This window comes from Camelina sativa, chromosome 5 (genome assembly GCF_030686135.1).
Source record: "Camelina sativa cultivar CO46 ecotype springtype chromosome 5, ASM3068613v1".
NCBI classification, from domain to species: Eukaryota; Viridiplantae; Streptophyta; class Magnoliopsida; order Brassicales; family Brassicaceae; genus Camelina; species Camelina sativa.
Window position 1 is genome coordinate 30,538,541 of NC_141884.1, and position 18,084 is coordinate 30,556,624.

General features: G+C 38.7%; 1 non-coding gene across 1 annotated transcript; it reads left to right on the forward strand.

Moving 5' to 3' along the window:
- Positions 1–8,210: 8,210 nt before the first annotated feature.
- On the forward strand, positions 8,211–8,317 carry LOC147944502 (small nucleolar RNA R71). Its single transcript, XR_015558769.1, has one exon. It is a non-coding gene; the product is annotated as a small nucleolar RNA R71 (small nucleolar RNA).
- The last annotated feature ends 9,767 nt before the right edge of the window (positions 8,318–18,084 follow it).

The following is an 18,084-nucleotide window of genomic DNA, read 5'->3' on the forward strand; positions in this document are numbered from 1 at the left end:
TTAACCATTCCCTCCATAACTTCCTTATGTGTGTGGGGATACCTATAGGGGCGAACACTTATTGCATTGTGTCCTGGCAACAAGTTGATAGCGTGTTCTCGACCTCTAATAGGTGGTAATCCAATCGGAACATCAAAGACGTGTTTGAACTGCGTCAAAACTGCCTGAATCCTTGGATCCAAATGTTCCATTTCCTTCTGTACCAGTTGCTGGCTAGACAACCTTATCTCAACTCCCTTATGGTAAGCTTGTACCCATTCGATAGAGACTTCAGAGACATCTTTGACATCAGAAGATCAGGTTCTTCTCTTAGTGTGACCATAGTATCGTTGTACAAGAATGACATCTCATGTCGCTGCCAGTTTACTCTTGAAACAAGCTTATTTTGTGGTGGTGGAATGATGATGAATGTATGCAATAGTGAGATATGAATGGAATGATGGATGGGTGTTTCAATTCCCCTTATGCTGTTGCAGTATAAGAGGTATCAATCCTAAATGAGTGTTTGTGAACAATTAAGATATGCATATGAATCTAAGTTAAGACAAATGTAAAGATTGCTTGTCACTAACAATCCTAAGATGAAAATGTAAAATGCAGAAAATAAACTACAAGAACTAGGAACTAGATGCAAATGAAACTGAATGATTGCAACTGTAATGAAGCTAGAACAGAAATAGAAACTACTACTAATGAACTAATGCAAGACAATAATGAACAGGAAACTAAATGAATGAAACAGAAGTGCAAAAAGGAATGAAACAGGACAATCACAAATCACAAATAAGAGTTCTGGGGATGAACTCGAGCAAGCACTCGACCGAGTGTAGATCGAGTGAGAGGTCGAGCTGGTTAAATCCGGAAAACAGAGCAATGCAAAAACGAATCAAACAACAAGCAAGCAACATGATTAAGACTAAGATTTCAATAAACAAAGAAGGTCCTGAGGATGGATTCATGGGATGAACTAATCATTGTAGTTATGTAACTTGGTCAACAAATCTCAAGCAAACTTTGAGCTAACCTCTAGACATATAAATCTAAGACAAGTTTCTCCCACTCTCATGGTCAAGAAACAATCAAACCTATGCAATTCTAGACTTGTTCTCACACAGTAAAGAATCTACACAAGCAGGCATTAAGCAATACATCTCCAACCAAACAAGACCTCTAATCTCTTAGCAAGCCTAATGGTAAGCTCTAGATCTAGCCTTATCTATGCTTCTTAAACATTGGTGTGATGCTAAGAAGCTTGAAATCAGATCCTACCCTCTCAGATATAGGATCAGCATTAAGAACATCTAGCCTAGAAGAGATCTACAACAATCAAGCTTGACCAAATCACACAAACCACAAGATCAATCCATCCTAACCCATCCTCAAGATCCTAAGCAAACTACTCACAACAATACATGATGAACAAAGTCAAAAACCCAGAAAATGTTGAAACTTGCATTATTAGAAAGATGAAACAAAGATTTTCAATATTAATGAAAGGATCAAACTCAAATTCTCAATATTAAGAAAGTTATGAAACTAACAATATTGAGGAATTTAGTCTTTTTCAAGTACAAGATCTAAAATAAACAAAAGTGCAAAAAGAATAATTCCCAAAAGGGTAAAAACTAGGTTTAGAGAATATCTAAAAAGCTGCCCTCTTTGGTGGCTGCAGGTACAAGGCTTTAAATAGTGGGGGAGTGGAAGCCCTAAAAATAGGAAAAGTCAAAGTAGTCAACGGCTCAGTCAACTCGACCTGTGCTCGGTCGAGTGAGGGGTCGAGCTGGCTTCTCACGTGCAATCTCCACTCGGTCGAGTCCTCCTCAGCACACGGTCGAGTGTCTGGTCGAGTGTGCGGTCGAGTTGGACTCCGTACCTTGTTGTTTCAGCCTTAACTCCCTTGTTTCCTCCTCATGATTGCTTCACATCTCTTCTCCATTGCTTCCATGCTCCTTAAGCTCCAAAATCACATGTTTATGCATGAAAAGATGCAAATGCAATGCAACTAAACTCTAATGCATGATTGGTCCTAAAGCTACACAATAATGGCCTAAATGGATAGCAAAAGATGCAAAAGATGTAAATAAACTAAGGGAAAACAAGGTAAAATATATGAACATCAACTCTGCAATCTCCAAGTGTACTTAACCACGCTATCCCCAAAATAATATCGACTTGTCCCAGTTCTAAGACAATAAAGTCATTGGTGAATGAGACATCTTGAACTGAGAATCTGACCTTATCGCAAACTCCAAGACCATTCACTGTTACCCCCGAACCCAATATTATGTCTAATGAGGGTCCTCTCTGCTCTTCAATCTTAACTTCTTAACTGCAGCTGGAGAAATGTAATTGTGGGTTGCACCACTGTCCAACTTGATGATAACACCAGTCTTTCCTATTGAACCTCGCACCTTTGCTGTATTATGAGATGGCAGTCCTCTGAAGGAATTAAAAGATAGTGCCATGCACTCTCGTACTGGTTCTATTGCTTATGTCTCCTCATTGTTATCATCTAATAGCTCCACTTCATACCCATTAAACACTGTTAACACTTGTAATTCTTTGTTGGGACATTTATGGTCCTTAGAATAAGGTCCATCGCATCTGAAACAGATTCCCTTCCTCCTTTTTTCATCAAATGCTGCACCCGTGTGATGTCTTCTTGGTCTTTGATCTCCCCTGACCATTTGTCTTGCAGTGTTCTGAGTAGAGTCTGTTGTAATCGTCTTTGTTTTCCAGTTGTTAGTGGTAAGTTGTGTATTGTTTGTGTGGTTAATACCTTGAACGACTTGATTCTCCTTATCCACTAATAACAGTTCTTTCTGAACAACTCGACGGATGATGCTAGATTCCATTGCTCTTGCCTCTGCTACCATTTCTGGTAAGTTTCTTGGCTTTTGCATATGTACTAGTTCCTGCATCTCTGGAGTCAGACCATTAAGAAATATACCTTCTAGCTTTTGATCATCCAACCCAGAAACTTGTGAGGATAAATCTTCAAAACATTGAACGTAATCAGCTATGGACCCTGTCTGTCAGATGCAAAAAAGACTTTGGCTCGATCCCCTTAACTTCGAATTACCAAAGCGCAGCAACAAACTCTTCTTAAACTGATCCCAACTGATAAAATCATTCATGTTCACCTCCCAATTGTACCAACTGAGAACTTCACCCTGAAGACTCACAGCTACCAAAACTAATTTCTCAGCATCATTGTATCTCCCGGTTCGAAAGAATCGCTCAACCGTAGCTATCCAACCATAAGTTCCCACGCCCTCAAACACAACCATTTCTACATTTCTGAGCAGATTTTCTCTTATCGCAGGCCTAATATCACTACGGCATGGTTCTGAGTTTAAAATTGTTACCTGAGTAAGAAGATCTTGTGGCATCGAGGAAGAAGTGTGACTCAGGCCACCAATTTCTCGAATCGTTGCTTTTCCGGCTAGGTTTGATAACACCAGATCTAGCTTCTGCTTAAGCTCCAAGAATTATTGATCCTGAGTATCGATTCTTGCATCCAATCGCGATTCAACTATACGAACCATCGCATTCATCTCCGCCAGTCTCGTATAACATTCCGCAGCCGACGCTTCCACTTGCTCAGCGGTTGCGGCTTCCTTAATCGGCGATAAAGTTTGCTCCATCACCATCTTCGCTCTTCGATTTGCAATTTGTCGGACAAAAAAATCCCAAATTAGAACTCAGATTTCGCGAAGGCTCCAATCTAGATCACGATCGCACCAAATGATAAGAAGGAGAACTGTATTATTTATTATCGATATCGGAATCGTAACAGAATGTAACTGATATGCTCAAATTTACCCTAGAGCTACTCTCTCAAACAAGAGATTACTGCAGTACTTAGGGGTCGAATCCACAGAGACTCAAGATCAAACACAATAGATTGTAAAGTTTTGTAAATTACGCTAAACAAGTTAAATTGAATTAAAATAAAGCAATACAAATATTTAAATAAAAGTGTTGTGAATTCAGAAAATCAAAAGAGCTAAGCCTAGTGAATTTCTCAGGAAATTATGAAATATTAAATCAGATAAATTAATTAAGGTTCAAGCAATAAAAATCAGATCTAGAACTCTAAACTTTTGGTAAAATAATCAGTTCTCACTGCAATTATAATCTAAATTTAAAACCAGAAAATCCAAATCTTTTTGTAAAATTCCAAGTAATAAATCAGCTTTAATAACAGGTTTAGATAAGTTCACAGAATTATTAATTCAAATCTCTTTGTAATAAACAATTCTGCTCATCAATGGTTTAATCAGGAAAACAATTATATTCTCATATCAATTTATTTCCCTAAGATAACAATTCTAGGTGATTAATCAAGAATTATTGTGAAGAACAACCAAGGATGAAGATCATAAAAGATTAAGAACCCTAAAAATCTCAGATCTAATAAATCATAAAAACCCTATGAAAAACCCTAAACCTAACAAACAAATTACTCAGACATGTTTAATGAAGAACAAATCATAATTCTGAATAACATGCAATAGATATTAAAAAGTAGAAGAGGGAGTTCAAGAATTCTTCTCTACAAAGCAGATCTCTCTCTCCCCAATCGCTCTCAAAAATCTCTCAGGGTTGCAGAAAAATAAAACTTGCTAGAATAAAATTTGAGGGTTTGGAAAACCTAAAAACACTATTTATATGTCCTAAAACACGTCAGGGACTTGTCTTGCAAATATGGAAAATTCGGGCAATTTGTAAAACTTCCAAATTTGGCTCTTTTCTCGTTGGCAACAAGGGTGTCGATCGATGCTCTCTAGTGTCGATCGATGCCCTTTCTCATATTCGACTCCAAGCTGATTTCCTCCAGATTATTGCTTCAAAATGATCCAAACTGCTCCACTTTGCTCTTTTCATGCTAAAAACCTGTAAAGACTCAAAAACAATCTAGAAACAAATGAAAAGACACTAAAAGACTCCTTATATCATGGTTAAAAACCACAAAAACCATGATATATCAACTCCCCCAGACTTAGCCTTTGCTTGCCCTCAAGCAAAACAGAAACTTAGACCTGTGAAAGAGGTTTGAAAACTGGGAACTCACTCAACTGCATAATGATTCTTATTTGCACTCTTCATTTACCTGACTCAAGAACTTACTTCTTATACTCAACCATGATAAGCATCAACATTCCTTACTCAAATCCCACAATCCCTTGGAATCTCTGAAATCTCCATTGTCATCTCATTAGTCAATATTAAAGCATAAATAAGGTGAATTCTTACCTTGGGTGTATTGACCAGTGGCATATGGACTCTTTTCAGGCCAAGACATTCTTCTTACATCTCCTTTCCTCTCCCTTTTCTCACTTCCATTATTTTTTCTTCTTTTTTTTTTCTAAATCAAAGGTGTAAGCGAATACCGGGGTCATCGGTAATTTACCTACCCCTTGCTTCCAAGCTTTGTGTGATCATTTGACTCAAGAGTAGAATAATGAGGTCACTGGTAATTTACCTACCTCTCTAAACTGATCAAAATCATTTCATCTTTTATTCCTTTTTTTTTTAAGCACTGAAGGGAAGAGAGAGGGGAGACATACTTTGAAAAATTGCACTGTCCTGTATGGCCTGAAGAAGAAGTCTAGTCCACTGATTTCCAACCTCAAAGTAAGAGATTAAGTCCGGTTAAAATCCTGATAAAAGTTGAGACAACGTTAGATCAATCAGATATCCATTGAATAAGGGTTTTCAGGATTGTTGATAAGGCTCATAGTCTTTCTAAGCTTCAGTTCTGAGATCAAGCATAAACAAATAATCATTAGAGTGTTAGCCAAATAAGAGAAATCATTAGTCAAGATCATAATTCCCAAAGATAAAAAGAAAAATTTGAAAATTTTGACTCAAACTTTATGGTTTTGACTGACACAACTAAAACTCAAAAACAGAAAACATAGTTAGTAACTAACCTCCCCCAGACTTAAATAACACTGTCCCCAGTGTTATCAAGTAAGAGGAAAGCAAAAATAAAAATAAAATAAACAAAAATCAAAATCAAAAGAAAAAGAAAATCCTACCAGTGGGTTGCCTCCCACTAAGCGCTTGTTTTCAGTCATTAGCTTGACTGTGTTGGAGCTCATGCATCCGTAGGAGCAAAACATGGCATTGAAGTCCTCTTCATCCAAGGTGGTGTATAAGCGTTAGGTGCATGAAGTCTGCCAAGGATTTGAGGAACAGGACCAGGATGGGATTTAGGGATTGGTTTGCCTCTCTTATGTCCTGCAAAATCATCAACAGAAGAAACAAGCGCTCTACGATAATCTCGTGGCTTGGTTAACTGCAAAACAATTTTTGTCTCTTTGAAATTCTTATTGATGATAGGAGGAAGTTTAGGTGCAGAAGAGGTGTACCTTTGCCTTACCTGAGGACTCTGGAGGGTGGATTGATGACTCTTCTGTTTGGGAATAGGTTTCTGACTTGGAGCATCAGTTTTGGACAAGCTTTGTCGCGGTCGTGGAGGGGTGTCGATCGATACTCTCTTGGTGGCGTCGATCGACACTGAGCCTGATGCTCGTGTTGCAGAAACTTTTTCAACAGAAAAAGTCTGTCCATCAATAGTAGGAGCCCTCCTCAGCTTATCCATCTCGAAATTCATACTCAAACCATCCACATTCAGTTCTATGTGTCCTTTCTTTACATCAATGATGGCACCAGCTGTAGCCAAGAAAGATCTTCCTAAGATGAGAGGATCTTTAGGCTCTTGATCATACTTCAGCACCACAAAGTCAGTGGGAATCATGAAGTTTCCAACCTTAACTGGAATGTCCTCTAAAACACCTTCAGGAGTTCTTCGGGAGCGATCAGCCAAGATAAGAGAAATCTGAGTTGGCTTGAATTCTGTCATCCCAAGTCTCACAGCAACAGAATGTGGCATCAAGTTGATGCTAGAGCCAAGGTCACAAAGTGAGTGAGAAAACCTTCCTGTGGAGATAGAGCAATCAAGTACAAAGCTTCCAGGATCTGGTAACTTCTCCGCAGTCTTACATTGAATGATTGCACTCACTTTCTTAGAGACAACCACCTCCTAATTTCTCTCCTTCTTCCTCTGAACAGGCTGGTTCAACAGAATTGCACTAACATCCTTAGTTAGCAAGGCTCCTTCTTCAGGGCTCAAACCATTGGATACCATTCTCTTCACATAGCGTTTAAGAGGTGGTGAAAGCTTTACTGCATCAATTAAAGGCATCTCAATCATCACCTTATCCATCATAGCCTTGCATCTAGCTTCCTCCATCTCTTGCTTAGACTTTCTTGGCTTGGGAAAAGGAACCTTAGGCTTGTAGACCCTTTCAGCAGGTGGAACCTGAGATTTTGCGGTTTCTGGGCTCGTCTGGGATGAGTGTCGACCGACACCCAGGTGGTGTCGATCGACACCATCATCTGAAACCGAGAATTTTGTCAATTTTTCACCCAGTTCGGCAGAAGCAATTTCAACAGCATCTTCATCCCTCACAGATATGGCATTGCAAGCATGTCTGGGGTTTGACTCAGTTCTTGCTGGAAGATAATTCTCTTGCCTTTTGACAGACCCAGCAGTCTGTGCAACTTGAATCTCCAGCTTCTTAACATGAACATTCAATGCATCAATCTTCCCATTCAGCTCAGTGTAGACATTGTCAATCTTTCCATTGAATGTCACTGTCAAATTCTCTTGTCCTTGCAAAAGCTGCTCAAGCATGGCTTCCATTCTACTCTCTGAAGAATTCTTAGGAGGTGGAGACTGATAAGATGAGTTCCCATAGGTCCTTGTATAGCCATTTTTCTGTTGCTGCTTCTGGTCACCATCGTAAGGTCTGTTTCCTTGCTGATTACCGAATCTCTGTCCCTGATACCCAGCTCCATACACATAGTTGACATTCTCCTCTGAATTCTCTGGCTCTGGCTCAAATGTCTCAACTTCAGCAGCAAATTGGACTGACTTCTTTCCCACAAGAAGATTGTGCACTAAATCAAGCTTAGCACTAACAGAAGCTAGCTGATTTGCATCAAACTCTCCATGCAGTCTCTTTCTTTCAGCATCAGCTCTTTTAGTGCTATTGCTAGAAGCCAAATTCTCAATCAAAACTTTTGCATCTTCTGGAAATCTTGTCTTGAAGTTCCCATGACTTGCAGCATCTAAAGCTAACTGATACTTCCAGTCACACCCTCTAAAGAAGATACTCAACAGTTGTACCCTTGAAAAACCATGGTGTGGACAGTCTCTTTGATAAGCTTTGAACCTCACCCAAGCTGCCTTGAAAGCTTCATCATGTCCTTGCTTGAATGAAGAGATCTTGACTCTCAGCTCATCTGACATTGCATCATCATAGAAATGGTTGAGGAAAGCCACCTTGATATCATGCCAGTTTGTCAGAGATCCAGCTGGCAACTGCTTCAACCACTGAGATGCCTCTCTTGCAAGTGAGTATGGGAAGAGCTTGCAGAATAAGAAATCCTCAGTCACTCCATTAGCCTTGATACTGGTCACAAGATCCTCAAAATGCTCAATATGGTCCAGAGGCTTCTCATGGGGCAGAGCAGAGAAAGGTCTCTGTCCAACCAGTTGAAAGTAAGCAGGCTTCAGCTCAAAGTCATTCCTCTAGACTGGTGGAGGAACAATTGCAGACCGGTTCTCATACATAAGATCAGCCCGGTTGTAGTCAGCAATGGTCCTGATCAGATCCCGGTTGTTCTCCTGTCGTCGAACGGGGTTCTGTACGTGGTTGGCAGCTCCACGCACGTCTGCAGGTGGGTGTCAATCGATGCCACCTGGTTGGTGTCGATCGACACCGTCGACACCATCAGCTGGTTCGTCGACAACAGCAATTTCAGCAATCACATTGCCCTTAACATCAATCTTTTGGCCCTGCTCATTGCGCAAGTGGCCCTCTTGATCCCTCAAAGCACCATCCTCATCTCGCATCAGAATGATAGTATTAACCATCTTCAGAGATTTGGCTGCTTTTCGGTTCTCACGCTCAAGTTTTCCCAACTCTTGGTTTGAAAGCTTCAGAATTGGACCAGTCTTGTTGCTCCTTGTGTGAGGTCTAGGAGGCATGCACCTGAAACACCAAAGAGAAGAAAAACAAAAACGTGTAAGTAGAAAATAAAAAGAAAAATTTAGACAAAATCTAAAACTCAAATCTAATGGTAGATCAAAAGAGTCCCCGGCAACGGCGCCAAAATTTGATATGCTCAAATTTACCCTAGAGCTACTCTCTCAAACAAGAGATCACTACAATACTTAGGGGTCGAATCCACAGAGACTCAAGATCAAACACAATAGATTGTAAAGTTTTGTAAATTACGCTAAACAAGTTAAATTGAATTAAAATAAAGCAATACAAATATTTAAATAAAAGTGTTGTGAATTCAGAAAATCAAAAGAGCTAAGCCTAGGGAATTTCTCAGGAAATTATGAAATATTAAATCAGATAAATTAATTAAGGTTCAAGCAATAAAAATCAGATCTAGAACTCTAAACTTTTGGTAAAATAATCAGTTCTCACTGCAATTATAATCTAAATTTAAAACCAGAAAATCCAAATCTCTTTGTAAAATTCCAAGTAATAAATCAGCTTTAAGAACAGGTTTAGATAAGTTCACAGAATTATTAATTCAAATCTCTTTGTAATAAACAATTCTGCTCATCAATGGTTTAATCAGGAAAACAGTTATATTCTCATATCAATTTATTTCCCTAAGATAACAATTCTAGGTGATCAATCAAGAATTATTGTGAAGAACAACCAAGATGAAGATCATAAAAGATTAAGAACCCTAAAAATCTCAGATCTAATAAATCATAAAAACCCTATGAAAAACCCTAAACCTAACAAACAAATTACTCAGACATGTTTAATGAAGAACAAATCATAATTCTGAATAACATGCAATAGATATTAACAAGTAGAAGAGGGAGTTCAAGAATTCTTCTCTACAAAGCAGATCTCTCTCTCCCCAATCGCTCTCAAAAATCTCTCAGGGTTGTAGAAAAATAAAACTTGCTAGAATAAAACTTAAGGGTTTGGAAAACCTAAAAACACTATTTATATGTCCTAAAACACGTCAGGGACTTGTCTTGCAAATATGGAAAACTTTGGGCAATTTGTAAAACTTCCAAATTTGGCTCTTTTCTCGTTGGCAACAAGGGTGTCGATCGATGCTCTCTAGTGTCGATCGATGCCCTCTCTCATATTCGACTCCAAGCTGATTTCCTCCAGATTATTGCTTCAAAATGATCCAAACTGCTCCACTTTGCTCCTTTCATGCTAAAAACCTGTAAAGACTCAAAAACAATCTAGAAACAAATGAAAAGACACTAAAAACTCCTTATATCATGGTTAAAACCCACAAAAACCATGATATATCAGTAACCGTAAGAGTCTCTAGACGCAGCTAGAGCAATAGTCTCACTCACAGATGTCACATGCGACTCTGTTAACACACACAAATAACATGAATGAAGAGAATAACAAACACCAGTCATTTATACGTCTTCTTCTTCACGTGCTCCTTCTGTTTCCACTTCCTTAGCATTAGCACGTGACCTCCTTCGAGTGTAGACTATAAATGACTTATCACATAATTGTTAATATCGTTATCTTTGCAGGTAAGTGAAACACGTTGTATTTTTTTATATCTTTAATGGAAAAGGAGTCGCAATGTAGGATTAATCTCAAGGTAGCGAACAAAGATGTTGCTAGGATTAATCATGATGAAGGTAAAATACTAATATAAAAAACATTCAGAGACATTGATTAATAGAAAACAAATATCTCAAAAAGTATTATTTAAAAAAATATATATATACTAAAAACACCTACTCTACAAAATTATTATAAAAAAGTGTGTTAGTTGTGAAGTGACCTTAGTGCAGTGGCAGGAGGTAAGTCTATTTGTAGAAGATACCATCACACTCGGAATTGAGTCTTGACTAATGGGTCTGCTAGTTGTGGCTCAATGGTTGACAAAAAAAAAAAGTGTTAGTTGTTACCATATTAAAATGTTAAAACTCATACATACTTTACTTAAATATTATAGTATACATTATCTAACATATATTAACATTCACCATCTCTCTCGTTTAAGCTGATTATGGATATGCACATCGCAATATGATACGTAATAATATGATGTTCATAACTATCTTTGATAGTAGTATATATATATATTACGCTCATATCTTTAAATTATCATTGTACTGTAAATACCTTTTTGTCGGCAAACAATTCCATTCCATTATATAATTAGAATACAAAGGAGTTTAACATACATTTATAGAACCCAACCATAAGAGGACTTTTTTTCTCTTGCTTCCTTAGCTAAGGTATCCGCCAAGCTATTTGCTGTCGTAGGTATTAACTTGAAACTGTGGACACCATCCACCATTATAAGGATATATTCTAGATGTCCCTGTACGTATATCTATAGGACCTAGAGGTAAGTGTCTTCTATGTGGAGTTGCAGATTCCAAGTACTTATAGAGGATTTTGTGAATCACCACAATATGTGACATTCTGATAGTTCAGTGTGTCTTCACTCTTCATTTGGATTATTGCCTCTTTTAGTCTATGGCTTCTGCCTCCAGTACTGAGTTGGTAGGTTCTATAGATTATCTGAAAGTGAAACCATATAAGTTGATACACTTCATCACACATTGACACCATCTCTCTGCAAAACCAAGTTTCCTTAAGACAATTTCTATATATAAGATAGGATATAAAAGACACTAATTATAAAAAGCTCGAATACAATACAAAATAAATAAAACACGTTCGCTACAAAATTATCATGTACACGTATAATAAAACGTGTATTACCATATTAAAATGTAAAAATTCATCCGTACTTTGCATATATATACATTGATACGTACATATATTAGCTAGGATTCAAAATAAAATAGATTACCTAACAAATATAACAAGTATCACATTCAAGTGAAATTTCTTCATCTCCGTTGCTATAACTAATCATGGATACAAGGACGATATACTTGATATCTTCAGTGTTGACTTGTACAAACTACAAAGGTTCAAACCCCATGAGATTTGGAATCCCCTTCTTAATAAGAGGGAAATACACAACATTATTTTGGTAGACTTTATAATTTTAATAAATGATTATAAATGGTTACAAATAGATTATACATAGGTTATAGATTAATCCATATATTAATTGGTTACAAGTTGATAGTTTATATATTAATGGTAACAAATAAAATCTTGGCAATTAATCACACTTAATCATGATTTCTGAGATTTTATTGTGGATTTCAAAATAAAATCTGACCTAACACCCTTCCAAGCTTTTAATATAAATCAATATCTTTAAAACCGGACCGGAAAGTGAACCGGAAGTCTTTCGGGTCATTGGATCAACAACTCGGACCGATTGAATTACGGGTCAATTAGTTTATTAGTTTGATTACATTTTATGAATATAACATCTATTTTTCTATAAATATATGAACAAAACATATATAGTTAAGTACTAAACAACTAAAATTAAACTTTTAAATGATTAGATAAAATAACTAACTGATTCTTTTATAACTAACAACATTTATTTAATTTGGTTTGAGTTTAAAGAGTGACGAAAATAAGATATTTTAATTTGAGACCGACAACCCGGTCCGACCCGTCGGTTCAACCACAGGTTCACGGGTTTTTAGCGGGGTTTATTTATTAGGTTTTTAGAGGTTACCCGGACCGAAATACCTATCGGGTTGTGGTTGGATCGAACCGACCGGCCAGTCCGGTCCTGGTTAAAAAACATTGATATAAATTATTCAGATCTCCATTCACCAAAATACATCTCGCATATTCAAACAAAAAAATAATAATAATAATAACAATTATTTCTCAGTTTACAATGCTAAACCGTCTTATATTTTATTTTGAAATTATAATACAGATCAAAGGAATTTAATCCGTGCTCTAGCATGGATCCAAATCTAGTATAGTCTAAAAGACGATGGGTGAGCTGGTTAAGATGGTTATCGAATATTAATTATAGATAAAATGAGTTTTGTATTATTACATGGACTAGTTTCCTCAGTGTATGTTAAGTTTATTTGACAACAACTCGTTGCATTATAGAAAACGAATTATAGCTAAGGATAACAGGAGCACCAAATTGTGGGTGAATGGTGATGGCTTCGTAAGGTGCGTGAACATAGGAAGGAGAGAGCTCGAAGGAGAATCTCTGTAGAATCAAAGCCATTGCCATCTTTGCCTCCAATAGGGCAAAATTCTGGCCGATGCATATCCTTGGTCCCCAGCCAAAGGCAAAGAAGGAAACATGGCTCTTTGTTGCCTTTGAAAGACCGTCTTTGAACCTCTCGGGCTTGAACTCTGCTGCATCCTTGTCCCACAGTTCGCTGTCCCGATGGACTAGCATAATAGGTAGACTAATCTGAACCCCAGCTGTTGTGTCAAGTCTCCTAGCTTCATCTCTTTGTCAGTAGCTCGCATCAGCTGAACTATTGGAGGATATAGCCTTAGGACTTCATATAATATCATTTTCATCTGCAAGGTGATAGATTCTACATCTATCCGAACACCAAACGAATACTGAATACTCCTTTACTGAATTGAATGAAAGATAAAGAGTTACAGAGAGAGTGAACTCGATATCGGAACTAAGAATTGAAAGAGTAGCTAAGATCTGTAAACAGCGATCAACATATATCACTACCCAAGCACATCACTTGGGATCCTAAGCACATCGCTAAAGGAATTCTCATACAGATTCAACATGCCAAACAAATGAACTCTAACGACTCTATTAAAAAGGTTGAAGACGATCGTAACAGAAAAGTCTCTGAGTCAACCCAAGTATTTGCTTCCTTCTTTAGTCAACTCATCCACACTTGCCACGTCACTCTTCTCTTTCGATAACTCCTGCTGACGTGGCTTCTTTCGATAATAAGATTGATGAATCGTATCAATACTTCCCTCCCGGAGACACAGCTTGTCCTCAAGCTGAAAAGAAGGAAACAACTGCACAAACTCACGAGAGAGCATCCAAGAATCTTCCTCTGCTGTGCGATCAAGCCAATGGATCAGAAACTCTCGCTGCCCCGTTGCATTGTAACGCACTGCCAGAACAGATTCGGGGTATAAGAACTCATCCTCCAAAAACTCCGGTGGATCCGTAGACTGCACTTCAATGTGATTCCCGACCACTGCCTTTAACTGAGAGACATGAAACACATCATGAATCTTAGCCCCTGTTGGAAGTTGAAGTCGATACGCCACTAGACCAATACGCTCAAGCACCTAGAAAGGACCAAAGAACTTCGCGGATAGTTTGTGACAGGGTCTACGAACCACTGTAAGTTGTCTGTACGGTTGTAATTTCAAATAAACCCAGTCCCCCACAGCAAACACCACATCTCTTCGGTGTTTATCAGCTTGACGTTTCATAATATCTTGAGCTCGTTGAAGATTTGCGCGAATCTTAGTCAATACCACATCTCTCTCGCGTAACTGCACTTCTAGCTCCCAATCAGCAGTTGATCCCAACTCAAAAGGCACCACTTGTGGAGGATCCCTTCCGTAAACCACATTGAAAGGAGTAGTTTTAATAGCCGAGTGGTAGGCAGTATTATAAGAATACTCTGCCCACGCCAAATACTTGCCCCAAGTTCGAGGCTGACCAGATGCGAAACACCGTAAATAAGTCTCCAAGCAACGGTTCAGGACCTCCGTCTGACCGTCTGTTTGAGGATGATACGCGGTGCTATACTTCAGCTTAGTCCCAGCCAATCGAAACAAATCCTTCCAAACCAACCCCAAGAACACTCTGTCACGATCAGAAACCATAGATTTTGGAAAACCATGTAACTTGACCACCTCAGAAGTGAACTTCAAGGCCACGTCCATTGCCTTAAATGGATGTTTGAGACCAATGAAATGCGCAGCTTTGCTCAAACGATCCACAACCACCAAAATTACGTTGATACCACAAGATGTCGGTAAGCCTTCAATGAAATCCAGTGATACATCCTCCCAAACAGCTTTTGGTATAGGTAAAGGTTGTAACAGACCCGCTGGAGCTAACGTTGAATACTTGTGAGTCTGGCACACAGCACATTCTGTTACATACTTCTGCACATCTGTATACATACCTTGCCAATGGAACTGAGCTTGAACGCGCTTCAACGTCTTTAATATGCCTGCATGACCTCCCACTTGACTGTCATGAAACTCACGTAAAAGCAATGGTAAAAATCGTGACTGCTTGGGTAAGACCAGTCGTTTTTTATACCATAATCTACCTTCCACCAAATGGTAATTGCCCAGACTATCCGGAGATGATGTTAACTGTATTATCATGCGTTTTATACTCTCATCATTATCAATCTCCTTGTATAAATCATGAAGTTGGATTGCTGACGGAACCACCAATGATAACAAGGACGTGGATATCGGATGAGCAATGCGTGAAAGTCCATCAGCTGCTTTGTTTTCCACCCCAGGTTTATACACAATATCCATATCATAACCCAACAACTTAGTCAACCACCTCTGATACTCCATATTCACTTCCTTCTGATCCAATAAAAACTTCAAACTTCTTTGATCAGTATGTACTTCAAATCTCCTGCCCAACAGATAGTGTTTCCACTTCAAAACTGCTAAAACAATAGCCATTAATTCTCGCTCATATGCAGGTTTGATCTGTTCTCTAGGGGTAAGAGCATGACTAAAGTAAGCCAGAGGCCTTTTGTCTTGAACCAACACTGCACCAACCCCAGTCCCTGACGCATCTGTCTCTAGCACAAAGGTTTTGTCAAAATCTGGTAATCCCAACACTGGTACTGAAGACATTGAAGTCTTAAGTTTATCAAATGCACCCTGCGCAGTGTCAGACCAAGCAAATTTGTCTTTCTTGAGTAAGTCAGTTAACGGTTTAGCAATCATACCATACCCTTGTACGAACTTCCTGTAATAGCCAGTAAGTCCCAGGAATCCGCGAAGCTGCTTAGTGTTCTGTGGTGTTGGCCAGCCAAGCATAGCTTCTGTCTTGACCGCATCTGTAGCCACCCCCTGCGAAGATATAATGTGTCTGAGATATTCAACCTTGTCTACTCCAAATAAACACTTCTTTTGGTTAGCAAACAATTGATTATCCAGCAACAGCTGTAGGACCAAAGACAAATGCTTCACATGATCAGATAACGACGGACTATAAATCAGTATGTCATCAAAGAAGACCACAACAAAACGCCTGAGATAAGGTTTAAACACTGAGTTCATCAATGCCTGAAAGGTAGCTGGGGCATTTGTGAGACCAAAAGGCATCACTAAAAATTCATAATGTCCCTCAAGTGTTCGAAAAGATGTCTTCTGAATGTCTTCTTCTCGCATACGTATTTGGTGATAGCCTGATCTTAGATCGATTTTTGAGAAAATCACTGAACCATGCAACTCATCCAACAGCTGATCTATTACTGGAATCGGAAACTTGTCAGGAACAGTAGCCCTATTCAAGGTTCTGTAATCCACACAGAACCTCCAGGAGGAATCCTTTTTGCGCACCAGCAATACCGGACTTGAAAAGGGGCTGTTACTAACACGAATGATTCCTGAAGTCAACATTTCATCCACCATCTTCTCCATTACTTCCTTTGTAGAGTGTGGGTAACGGTAAGGTCTTACAGAGATAGACTGTACCCCAGGTTTAAGTGTGATTGAGTGTTCCTTACCTCGTATTGGTGGTAAACAAGTAGGTATAGCAAACACTTTCTCGAACTTCTCTAGCAAAGAATTGATAAGGGGTGATACAACAACTTCCGTGGATAACTTCTTCCCTTTTGATAACTCCATCAAATGTTTATCAGTTAGCGCTTTGCGAGGAGGAGAGTCCAAAGTCTTCAACGATAACGGTTGTCCATGTAAAGAAGGATCACCATGTAATGTTACCAATTGTCCCTTATAAGTAAACTGCCACTCCTGCAACTTCCAATCAACTTCTGTTCTTCCCAGTGTTTCCAACCATTGAACTCCGAGAATAACATCCACACCACCCAAGTCTAAAGCAATGAAATCACTGTCAAATGCTACACCACCCAGTTGGAACTGTACTTGTTTACAAATCCCAGAACCTTGGACAGATACACCATTCCCTAACAATATATCCAAACCCGAAACTGTGTAAACCTTGAGTTTAGTACGGGCTGCCATTGTAGGGGTAATGAAATTATGTGAAGCCCCAGAATCAATCAATACTACTACCTTACTCTTCCCTATCTGTCCCCACAATTTTGTTGTCCTTGGAGAATGCAATCCGAGATAAGAGTTAAGAGATAAACATCTCACTTCTGGAGCTTGAATAATCTCCCCTATATCTTCAGGATGCCACTCCTCATCCATTACTTCCAGTTCCAAACCTTCGACCACCGTTAAAATTTGTAAAGCCTTAAGTGGACATACATGACCACGAGTGTAATTACCTTTACACTTAAAGCAAATCCCCTTGCTTCTCATAGCGTCTAATTCTTCTGCTGTGTGACGTTGTCTAGGGGGAAGAACTGGTCGTGTATTAACTGTGGTTTGAGCTCCTTGACCAGCTGCAGCTTGAACTATCAGAGGTTTATGAGTTGTATATTGTTGTGGAGTTCGGGTTACAAAAGGTCTGGAAGTGATGCTAGTCTTGTTATTCTTCTCACTAATTAACTGGCAAAAGGAACTTGATTCCATTCTTAAAACTGCAGCTTTCTGATAATCAATCCCTTTGGGCTCCTTCATCTTGATTACTTCTTTCATCTCCTGTTTCAAACCATTGTAGAATATCTTTTCCAAATGAGAGTCATCTAAACCAGGAACCTGAGCAGATAAGTCTTCAAATTCTGTTACATAAGCTGCTACTGTCCCAGTTTGTTTGATCGCAAACAAACGATTACCAGGATCCGCCTCAATGGATTCAGCAAACCGTAAAAAGAGTCTCTGTTTGAACTCATTCCATGAACAAAACTCTCTGCGATTCATCTCCCAGTTAAACCACTTTAATACATCTCCCTCAAGACTTAACGCAACCATATCAATTTTATCAAAGTCAGAGTAA